General features: G+C 34.5%; 1 protein-coding gene across 1 annotated transcript in view; it reads right to left on the minus strand.

Annotated features, from left to right (window-relative positions):
* Positions 1–1962, minus strand: part of LOC129218449 (protein SERAC1-like) — a 140111-nt gene extending 138149 nt beyond the window's left edge. The window contains exon 1 of the mRNA XM_054852724.1: positions 1946–1962. The gene's annotated coding sequence lies outside the window, so the exon portion shown is untranslated. The remainder of the gene's footprint in view (positions 1–1945) is intronic.
* Between the last annotated feature and the right edge of the window lie 8866 nt (positions 1963–10828).

Raw genomic sequence — 10828 nt, forward strand, 5'->3', positions numbered from 1 at the left:
ACAAGACTGCATTGAAATTCAGAACGATAGGGCTGAATTTTCGTGCTTCCTTAGCGTGGCAAAGGAAAAGGAAGTATTAGTTAGGAGCTCTCACAGGAAGGTAATAAATTTTTCAAGCTGAAAAAGTTTAAGACTTAAATGCTGGTTTCGTAACAATAATAAAAAAAAAACTGCAATGAAACTTAGAGCTATAAGGCTAAATTCAGCTCCCTTTAGTGTGTCGCTAGTGTGCGGTGCACCCCCGCTTACTGCGGGCCTTAAGGCCGATTCACATGGCGACCGATCCGTCCGCCCGTTCCCATTTATCGAACGTTACGGACGGGGGTGAAAATATTGCAACATTCATACTAGCCAGGGGTCTGGCCAGAGGATATTTGGGTCCGTTAACGGACCCTACACAAAAATCCGATCAACCAAAACGGACCTTTCACAAAATCCTGATCAAACAAAACGGACCTTTCACAAAATCCCGATCAAACAAAACGGACCCTTCACAAAATTCTGATAAACAAGATCGGATCTGTCAAATTGTTTATTGAAAGAGCAAATCTGAAAGCAAAATAATGCATATTTCTGTGTATAAACCGATAATTTTTGGAACCGTTTTTTAAGTCAAATTAGAGGGATCAGCTTATACAAAATCGGCTAATTTTGAAAAAAAAAAAAAAAAAATCAGCACTCTTGGAATGCTCCCGCAAGCGATAAATAATTGCTACTGCCAAATAAATATAATGGTTGTTTGTTTTATCACAGCTAATTAGCAGCGATGTTTTTGTAAACTTTTCTGAAAAGGCATTGGTAAGCACTTTTCTCCAGAACTGCAAAGGGATAGTAAGGGTGAGGAAAAAATATGATCGCTTCAGATAGTGTTACTAACTTCAAAATTATCACCACTTAGCGTCTGGCGTTGAACCGTTTTTACGGTTTACGGTGCGTGCGGTGCGATGTTTAATTGTTATTTTGGGAGAAAATTATATGGGTTTTGATTTTTCGATGCTAACAAGGATGATTAACTTTAAATAAACTCTTTTAATTACCTTTTTTTTTTCTTTGGATGTCTACATTTTGAAAAATGCAATCTTTTAACATCCGATATGAGAATCATATTTTGTTTTTTTTTTTTCAAGCTGACTTCGCTTTATTAGGATTCAAATAAATGAACTCTCTTTATTTCTGTTAGAACTCTCATTTCAAGTTTTTAAAGCAAAATTCCATTTTCTGTTATGAGTCAAAAATTAAAATGCTAAATAGATGGTTTATTTTATTTTTTTGGGTCAACTGTGTCCACAGATATTAATGGTATGTTTATCATAGGACTCTAAAATGCAATTTTAAAATAATTTTATCAAAAATATTTCTTGTACAAGCCGTTTTTATACCTTTGATGCCTTCACTTTGAGAATTGCGATCTCTTTGCATCCGCTATGGGAATCCAATTTTTGGAATTTTTGATGATTATTACGCTTTCTTAAGAGGTAAACAATTGAAATATCTTTTTATTTTTGTTAAAATCACGGAATTTAAAAGTTTTAAACGAAATTCTGTGCTTTTTAAGAGTGTCTTGTGTCAAAAAGCTGAATGCTGAACCCTATTCTGAATTTTATTTTATTTATTTATATTTTTTTACAATTATTTTAAGTACTGTACAGAAATATATCTAGTATAATTTAACATAATGTAGAATGGTAGATAAATATTGATACTTGAAAGAGCGATGCCCCCCCCCCCCCCCGCCAAATATCAGAAAAAAAAATCCAGAATGATTTTCTCAACGCAGAAGAGGAAAACACTCAACTTTAAGTTTAATTGATGCAGTTTGCGCCGTCTCTAAATTCTAAAATTTCGTTTTAACAAAAGAAAAAAAATTTTTTTGCGAAATTTTTTGATTTTTCACAAAATTAATTCATTTTTCACAAAATTATTTGATTTTTCACAAAAAACGGACCCTGTGAAAAATCCTGGACAGACCACTGCTAGCTTCGTCCGATAGCCACGTGAAGGTGTTCACCCGCTAGGGGTGAAGAGCGCACATCTAATGCCATTCTTTTGTAGCTCTCCTAATCAAAATAAATTTAACAAGAAGTTATGTGCTGTTGCTGTGATTGCAATAAGCCTTTTAAAAATACATTATTATTTGTCACGAACGTTAAGCAAGCAGTTAGTAGGATCACTACGAACGTTCAGAAGAATTTGGGGCAGCAGAAATTAAAATGACCGAACAATAAGGGTAAGCAAGTAGTGTAACAGAAAATTTATCAAATTTCTGTCTACAACATTTCTGTCAATAACATGTCTACACACCTCCCCCACCCTCTTACATTTAATAGAATTTATGAGAGAAATATTATTATTATTATTAGACTTTTATTTTCTGAAAAACTTGTTGGTTGAAGTTTTAGCAAAAAGTAAAAATTGAATGAGAATGTACATAAATACATAAAAAAAACATCTGTACCATATTCCACTTCCCCCTCCCCCTTTGATCTTCAATAGAATATATGAAAAATAGATTAAATGTTCAAATATTTTGAAAAAACTTGCTGGTTGAAGTTTTCGCAAAAAAATAAAAATTTAATGACTATACATAAAAAAAATATATTTAGTCTGGAAGGAATCTAGGCATGCAACAGATGAAACTTCGACTCGATGCTACTACAATAGGTGTTGATATTTCATAAAAGTTCGAGCTAGAGCACTCTTCGTCTCTTAAAACATTTTTAAAAAATTTGGTCTAATATTTCAATCGTTTAGTAATAACTGAGTGTTATATGATTAGGTCCCGGACTTTGATATCCTAAAAAATCTTTAAAAATGCTATTAAGAACTGAAAAAATGTTGTTAAAAATAGCAAAAAATGTCCTTAAATATATAAACATTGTTCTTTAAATAAAGGAGTTTCCTCTATATTTAAACATGGATTTTCACTTGAATTACAATTTATTTCTTAAATTTACAAACAGTTGTCGGAACTGATGTGATATACCCCACCCTTGGGGACTTTTTCCTGTTGGCGCCAAGAAAGCGTCGCCAAGAAAACGATGTATGACGACATATGTCATACATCGTTCTTAGCGATGCTTTTTTAGCGCCAACAGGAAAAAATCAGACAAAAAAACATGATCAAAGCACTTCAGAACACAAGATAAATATAATATATAAAAACAAGATAAAAGCACAACAAAAAACATCACGAATATATGTTTCAAAAATGTACAGGGCCGGGTTTTTTTGTAAACATATTAAAATACAATGAAATAAATTATTGTATTAATTACAAGTCGAAATTAATGCATTAATTTTTTTTTCATCATTTCTCCGGGATACGAGCCCTTGGTCTCATAGTACTTTCGTAATGAGACCTCGGCTCGCCGGCCCTGCCTCGGTCTCATTACGAAAGTACTATGAGACCTCTGGCTCGCCAGGACCTCGCTCCGCTCGGTCCGTTATCCCTCCGACTGTTAATATACATTACAGTCGGAGTATGGTCACAGTTATGTATATTTTCATGGAGACACCCAAGGGTGGCTCCTTCCGTTCAGTGTACAATAATGACACAGTTTTAAGTGTGAAATATGCACCATTATTGTGCAGATTTATCAATAAAATTCAGCATTTTTAAGAGTAGGACTGAGCAACAAATACATTAAGAAGACAATCATTAAAAGAACATGAAACAACAATAAACATCGCGATATATGTAACAAAGATATCAAAAACTAACTATCTAAGAACACAATACTTAAAAGTAAGTGCGCTTACCTCTTTTTTAAATTCTTTTCTATCCACCCCTGCAAAAATACTTCGAATTTAAATCCTCCTAAGAGCGGAACATATGTGCACCTACCTCCATGGACACACGTGCAAAAAGAATTAGTTCACATCTGTACTTCCCAGGTATATTCTGCAGGGTTACTAGAGCTACCGGAAAAAGTTTTATCGCCAACGTTGGCGATTTTCGAAATGAGCTAAAAATTCTATCCTCGCCAAGGGGGGGGGGTATATCACATCTGTACCCAGTTGTCTTAAAATATTTATATTGAGATAAATTTGGGTACAATTTTCCTCTATTTACGATTCAGGATGATCGATAAAAAACTTTAACTTCTTCAATTTGTTGTTGGATTCTTAAACATGTTGCGTAACTAAATTTTTACTGGGAAGTGAGCTAAAGCATACTCTTAAAATGACAAAAGTTACAAAAGAATTCGATTATTATATTTATCCAGAAATCCGAAAAAGTGACAATTTTTGAAAATGTCAGGATATAGCTGGCAAAATAGCACATATTATATTCATGAATAAGTTCGTGGCAAAGCCTATTTATTCAAAAGTTTGAAAAGTCCAGCAAATGTTTAAGACAGTTTAATATCATTAGGATCTGATGACTTTTGAAACTAAGTGTCATAATATAGCAGGATTAAACAGAATTTTAACGCATAACAATAAAAGATTTAACTTGTATGATTTTTTTTTTTTTTGCTTCGTTAAAATATGATTTGCTTCATCACATTTTGAAACAATGACTATTCAAACAAAGATTCAAAAACTTATACTGACTAATTTTAAAAAAAAAATGTAATGGGTTTCGTTAATGGTCTCACTGCCAATGTTTAGTGTTAGAAGCTGGTTTTGCAAGTTACTATGAGCTGCAGAATTATTTTTGAACGAAAAAACAAATTGCAAAACTAAATTTTTCACCTAATTACATGTAACTAAGCATTCCACGCAAAATAAAGATATTTGAGTAATAACCCTCATATAACTTCGAAGCATTCTCATTTTCAAAAACTGTCTTTTTAAAAATAACCGCAAATTTTGTAGGAAACTAGCAGTAAACAAAACGGGAAACATTCCCGCAAAAGTAAAAACAGCGACTCTCTTTTGATTGGCTATTACATTCGTTCCTCGAATCGGACGGAAGTCAAAATCCAGCATCGCCAGAACGTGACGGGAGCCGAGAAACTCGGCGTGCTGTCATGGCAACGGATTCTGAAAACCAGTTTGGCAGCAAACAAATCGGAACGGACGGTAGGGATGGAAGTTTTAGTTAATTTTGAGAAACTAGTTCGTTTAGTTCATCTCAACCTTGTGAACTAGTTCAAATGAACTATTCAGAGCTTTTTGGCGGGAAAATATAATCACATGTTTCCAGATAGGTAGTTATCCCTTTTTAAAGGCCAGGGGGGGGGGGATAAATTTTGCAATTTGCCGGGCTGTGGAAATTTGGGCTGATTGAATTTTCGCATATTTATGTATATTTTTCTGCGAATTTCCGCGTATTTATTCATATTTTTCAGTTTAATTATCAAAACTAATATTTTTTAACAATCAGGGGTTCAAACTTGGTGTGGGGGGGGGGGGGGTCATGGCATAGGCTGCGCCATTGAAATTTTTAGGGGGAGGGGCAGTAGGGGTATTTTTTCTTTTTTTCGGGGGAGGGTCCCGTCTTTGGGGGGATTCATGATTTTTAGAGGGTTGCGCCTTTGCTACGAGGGAGGGGGGGACCCTTGAGCAATACATTAGTGCATATATACATCTTTACAATTGTTTTCAACTCATTTTCTTTTACCATTAAGTATTTATGTAGATTTTTAATTTTTTGCGTCACACTTCATGTTCTGTGTTAAAGTTTTGTCATTTTAGACATTCGTTGGTCTTGTTACCAAAATTAATGTTTTTGAATTATTCATTTTTGTTTTCATCCTCACATTTACTGTCAAGAGCATATTTTAATTCTCAATCGATAGCGTACACAGACTTAGTGCGCCCCCCCCCCCTTATAGAATAGAAAGTGTGCAAAAGTTAAAATTAAATAATAATAATAATAAATTTTAACATAGTATTATTTCAGAACGTGCGGCCTCCTACCTCTTGCCCTCCCCCCCCCCCTCGCGCCCAGGATTTTCATTAACTACTCAAGTTTAAAAAAATTCAAATATTGATATACATTTAATTTCTTCATAGAAGAGATATTCCCCCCCCCCTTCTCCCTTCATTTCGCCACTAATTCGCTAAGAATATTTTCTGGTTCTGCTCTGTAAACAATTCATGGCGACAGAGCTGTATTAACTGAAATGTTTTACTGTATTGGTTTTTAATTCAATGCATTTTGTAATATGATTGAGATGCTCTTTCATTTTCTTTTGAATATTTTAAACTCTCAAATATTTTGTTGGAATATTTTGCCCTGAAAGTGACTGTAGGAATTCGGGGGAACAAACTGACGCCCCTGCCTCAGACGGCAACTTTTTAAGGGCGCCCTCATTTGTGTTTTTCTCGTTAAAACTCCTTATAAAAACTCAAAAAAAAATTTTAGTCAAGGCGCCAGTTTCAAAAGATATACAACGACTAGGAAAGATTGTAGAGCCAGCACTGAAAAGTGATAATTTACTTAACACAACCAAAAGGATATACATGCTTAAAAAAACAAAAAGCTTATGGAGATTAATTCAAAAACTATTAAAAAAAATTACTTAAGGGGTCAACAAACTTGACTAGTTGCGAAGTTTTCAAAACACATTGAGCAAATCATATTGTAGTCATTTTATGAAATGTTGTATTTTTATTGTATTTGAAAACAATGATTTTTACGTTGTTGCTGGCATAACACGGACAAATCAATATTTGTATACTACACAAATTGTTTTTAGAAACTTGATGCTTCGTTCATGATACATAAGGGTTGCTTTTATTCGAATATACCACAATAAAATGCCTAAAATTCCAGGGGAAAACTGCAAATTTATGGGCAAAAATCTCACACCCATGCAAATGGATTGAGAAAAATATGAGTTTTAAGAAAGGCAGAAAATTTTTATTAGAAAGCACAAAAAAGTCTGTTCCTAATTTCTTTTGCACTGTCGAAAGTGGAAAAAAAAATTCTTTACAAAGCCTTTTTCTTTTTTTTTCTTTTCATTTTAAAGTCTATTTGTGCAATGGAAATAATTTGAAGTTTAAATTAAAAAACAAAATAATAATCTGTCAATTTAATTCTGAAATAAGCGCACCCAATGCATGTGACGAGGCGCATACTATTTCACTAATCACATCGCCACATCCATCGTGCATCGTGATTGAATTGAAAGGAAATAGAATCTTGCCGAACTTTCCCCCACCCGCCTCTGCTAAACAATAGCTCCATTGAATCTTGAATGACTGAACCAAAAACAGATGCACTGCGAGAGACACGCAGGAAAACTGGTCGAACTAGATGAAATCGAACTAGATGCAATACTGAACTAAACAGTCAGATTTTAGTTCAAGGAGCTAGATTTCTAGTTCAGTGAACTAGATAAGGAAAAGAACTACTGATGAACTAGATGCCAAATCGAACTAAAGAAATCGAACTAAGAACTAAACGGGAAGTTTTCGATAAAGGTGCGTCTTGGCGACTTTTTCAAAGTTCGCCAAATTTTTTGGCGCCAAAGTCTAGGCGCTATTTTTCCCGCTCTGCCAATGAAAAAAAGGGGGAGAAACGTACGTTTTTTTTACTAACCTACTGGAAAATGAATGAAATGGAGTTTTTGCATCAGAAATACAAGAAATTGGAGCAACAAAATGTAAACAAAAGGTTCAAAAACAACTAAATCTCGAGAAAAATACTAAAAAACTCAACTGCTTAAAAACATTAAATATGAACTAATCTAATCAAATAAACACTGAAAATTACATTGAAATGCAAAGAAAACTAGGCAAAAAAAAATTCTTTAAAAAACGGTCCCCAAGCATTAAAATAAATAATTAACCTATTAAAAAAGAAATTAATTTGAATAATTTAATGCACAAAAACACTAATTATAAACTAATCTAAATAAATAAACCCTAAACAATACAATAAAATGCTGCGAAAACTAGATAGGGAACAAATCTGATATACCCCCCTCTTGGCGACTTTTTCCTGTTGGCGCCAAAAAAGCGTCGCCAAGAAAACTATGTATGACGTCATATGTCATACATCGTTCTTAGCGATGCTTTTTTAGTGCCAACAGGAAAAATTCAAATTATGTCATTAATTATTTAATGAAATTAATGCATTAATTTTTTTCCGTTGTTTCTCCGGGATACGAGCCCTCGGTCTCATAGTAGTTTCGTAATGAGACCTCGGCTCGCCGGCCCTGCCTCGGTCTCATTACGAAAGTACTATGACACCTCGGGCTCGCCAGGACCTCGCTGCCGCTCGGTCCGTTATCCCTCCGACTTTTAATATACATCACAGTCGGATATAAGTCACAGATCTCCTCCGTTCAGTATACAATAAAGTCACAGATTTTATGTGAAATTAACACCATTTTTGTGCTACAAAAATGCCAACCAGACCAAAATACAAACTACCAGAAATACACTAAAAACACAATAATTCAAAATATGTTCACTTACCTAACCTCTTTATTTTCAATTAGTTTAAATATAAAAAATCTATTTAGGACTCCGGTACGTCCAAACGTTGGACGACCTGACGAAAAAGAAGATTCATTCAAAAATTTCAATTGATACATTTGGACAACATCACAAACCGAACTCATAATTAAAATAGAAAATTCAACTAAATTAACATTAAAAAACAACAAGAAAAAGAATACTCTAAAATAAAGTTTGAATTGAAACTTTATTTTAGAGTATTCAACTTAAAATCTCCCTAAGAGCGAAACATATGAGCACCTACCTCCTAAAACACATACACGTGCAAAAACAGACTTAGAGAAACTACTTTCCAGCGTTCAAGTTGCAAAACCAGGGTTGTCAAGTTATCGCCTTATTGGCGATTTTCGTATCGAGCGAAAAATTAAAATCTCGCCAAGAGGGGGGCATATCAGAGGAGAGCCCTAGATAGATATATTTTTAGTAAGGCAGTGGTTGCAGACCCGACCGCCGGAAATGTAATGAAGCACCGACCAACTTCTGTGCACGAGCAGAGTAGAAATTACTGCCTGGGGTCGGGACTGTTTTATGAACCCGACCAAAGGGGCAGGATCTAATTTCAACAGCCGACCAATGATATTCTATGCGGTCCGACGAATTATGTATGGCCGACCACACAAATTAAGATACTTTCCCAATGACCATAAAAACATTAAAACAAACATCAAATCAAAAATTAATTTGGGAAATATCCTCAAAAACTGGGGACGAACGAACTAGTTGCCAAATTGAACGAGAGAAAGAGAACTAAATGAAATCGAACTAAGAACTAAATGAACGAAGAACTAAACGAACTAAGAATTAAACGAACTAGTGAACTAGATTGTTTTCTACTGAACTAAAAGCTGAACTAGTTCGATTGAAAGACCCGTCACTGTGACCGGGTCCGAACTAAACGTTCCATCCCTAACGGACGGACGGAATGGTCGATAAGTGAATCGCCCTTTAGGTAACATAAGACTCATGGGCGGAATACAGCTAAATTATTCTGTTGTGTGCTTGAACATAACATTCCTAAGAATTTTTTTTTCTTTTTAAAACGCTAAGTGAAGCAATATATTGCAACATGATTAAACAAAATTTTTTAGCTAAGCATTTATTTTAATCCAAAACGATAGGGATATTGCAAATGTTCTAAATAACTTTTTTTCCAGTGTGTTTAACGATAACTGTATCTCAACAGTTGACACTAACAAGACACAAGCTATTATACAGCTTGAGGATTTTGTATTTTCCAGGGAGGAGGTTTTATTTCATTTGAAAAAGATTAAAGCAACTAAAGCTCCGGGACCAGATAATATCTATCCAAAAATTTTAGTTGAATGTGCAGAGGAATTAGTGGATGTTATTTTGAATATTTTCAATGCTTCTTATAACTCGGGGACGGTGCCAGAGGACTGGAAGCTGGCTAACATAACGCCACTCTTCAAGAAGGGGTCTAAAGGGTAGTGCTGGGAATTATAGACCTGTAAGTTTGACTTCGGTGATTTGTAAGATTTTCGAAACTTTGATCAAAATTAAGATCATGATGTTCTTAGAGACTAATAGTCTGTTGACTAGTTTGCAGTATGGTTTCAGGAAAGGTAAATCCTGTACTACTAATTTATTGCATTTCTACGACAAGGTTACCTCAGCTTTAGATAACAAAAAATGTGTGGATGTTGTTTATATTGATTTTCAAAAAGCTTTTGACAAGGTACCGCATGTTGCTCTTCTCAGCAAGTTAGCTGACATTGGAATAGGAGGAAAAACTTTACTTTGGGTTAGAAATTGGCTTACTGGTAGGAAGCAAAGAGTAGTTGTGAGAGGAAATCATTCTAATTGGAGTGATGTTTTAAGTGGGGTTCCTCAGGGATCAGTTTTAGGGCCTCTTTTGTTTATTATATTTATGAATGACATTAATGAAAATATTTCTGGAAGCATGAATTGTTTTGCTGACGATGTAAAAGTTATGGGGATTGTCGAAAATGAAGAACAAGTAAAACAGCTGCAAGAGGATTTAGATCAAATTACTAAGTGGGCAGATAAATGGGGTATGGCAGTTAATGCAGGGAAATGTCAAGTGCTACACTTAGGTCATGGAAATAAGCGTATGAGATATCGTTTACAGGGTTCAGTCATAAATCAGGTAGAAAATGTTATGGATCTGGGTGTCTTTATAAATCAGGACTTCAAGTTTAGTCAACAGTGCAGTATTGCTAGTAACAAAGCCAACAAAATGCTTGGGTTCATCAATAGATGTATTTCAAACAAATCTAAGAAAGTTCTTCTGCCTTTATATAGGAGTTTAGTAAGACCTCATTTGGAGTATGCTGTTCAGTTTTGGTCGCCTTATCTGAAGAAAGATATTTTTGTATTGGAAAGGGTTCAAAGAAGGGTAACTAAATTAGTAAAGGGACTCTCAGATTTA

The sequence above is a fragment of the Uloborus diversus genome, chromosome 3, assembly GCF_026930045.1.
Source record: "Uloborus diversus isolate 005 chromosome 3, Udiv.v.3.1, whole genome shotgun sequence".
NCBI lineage: Eukaryota > Metazoa > Arthropoda > Arachnida > Araneae > Uloboridae > Uloborus > Uloborus diversus.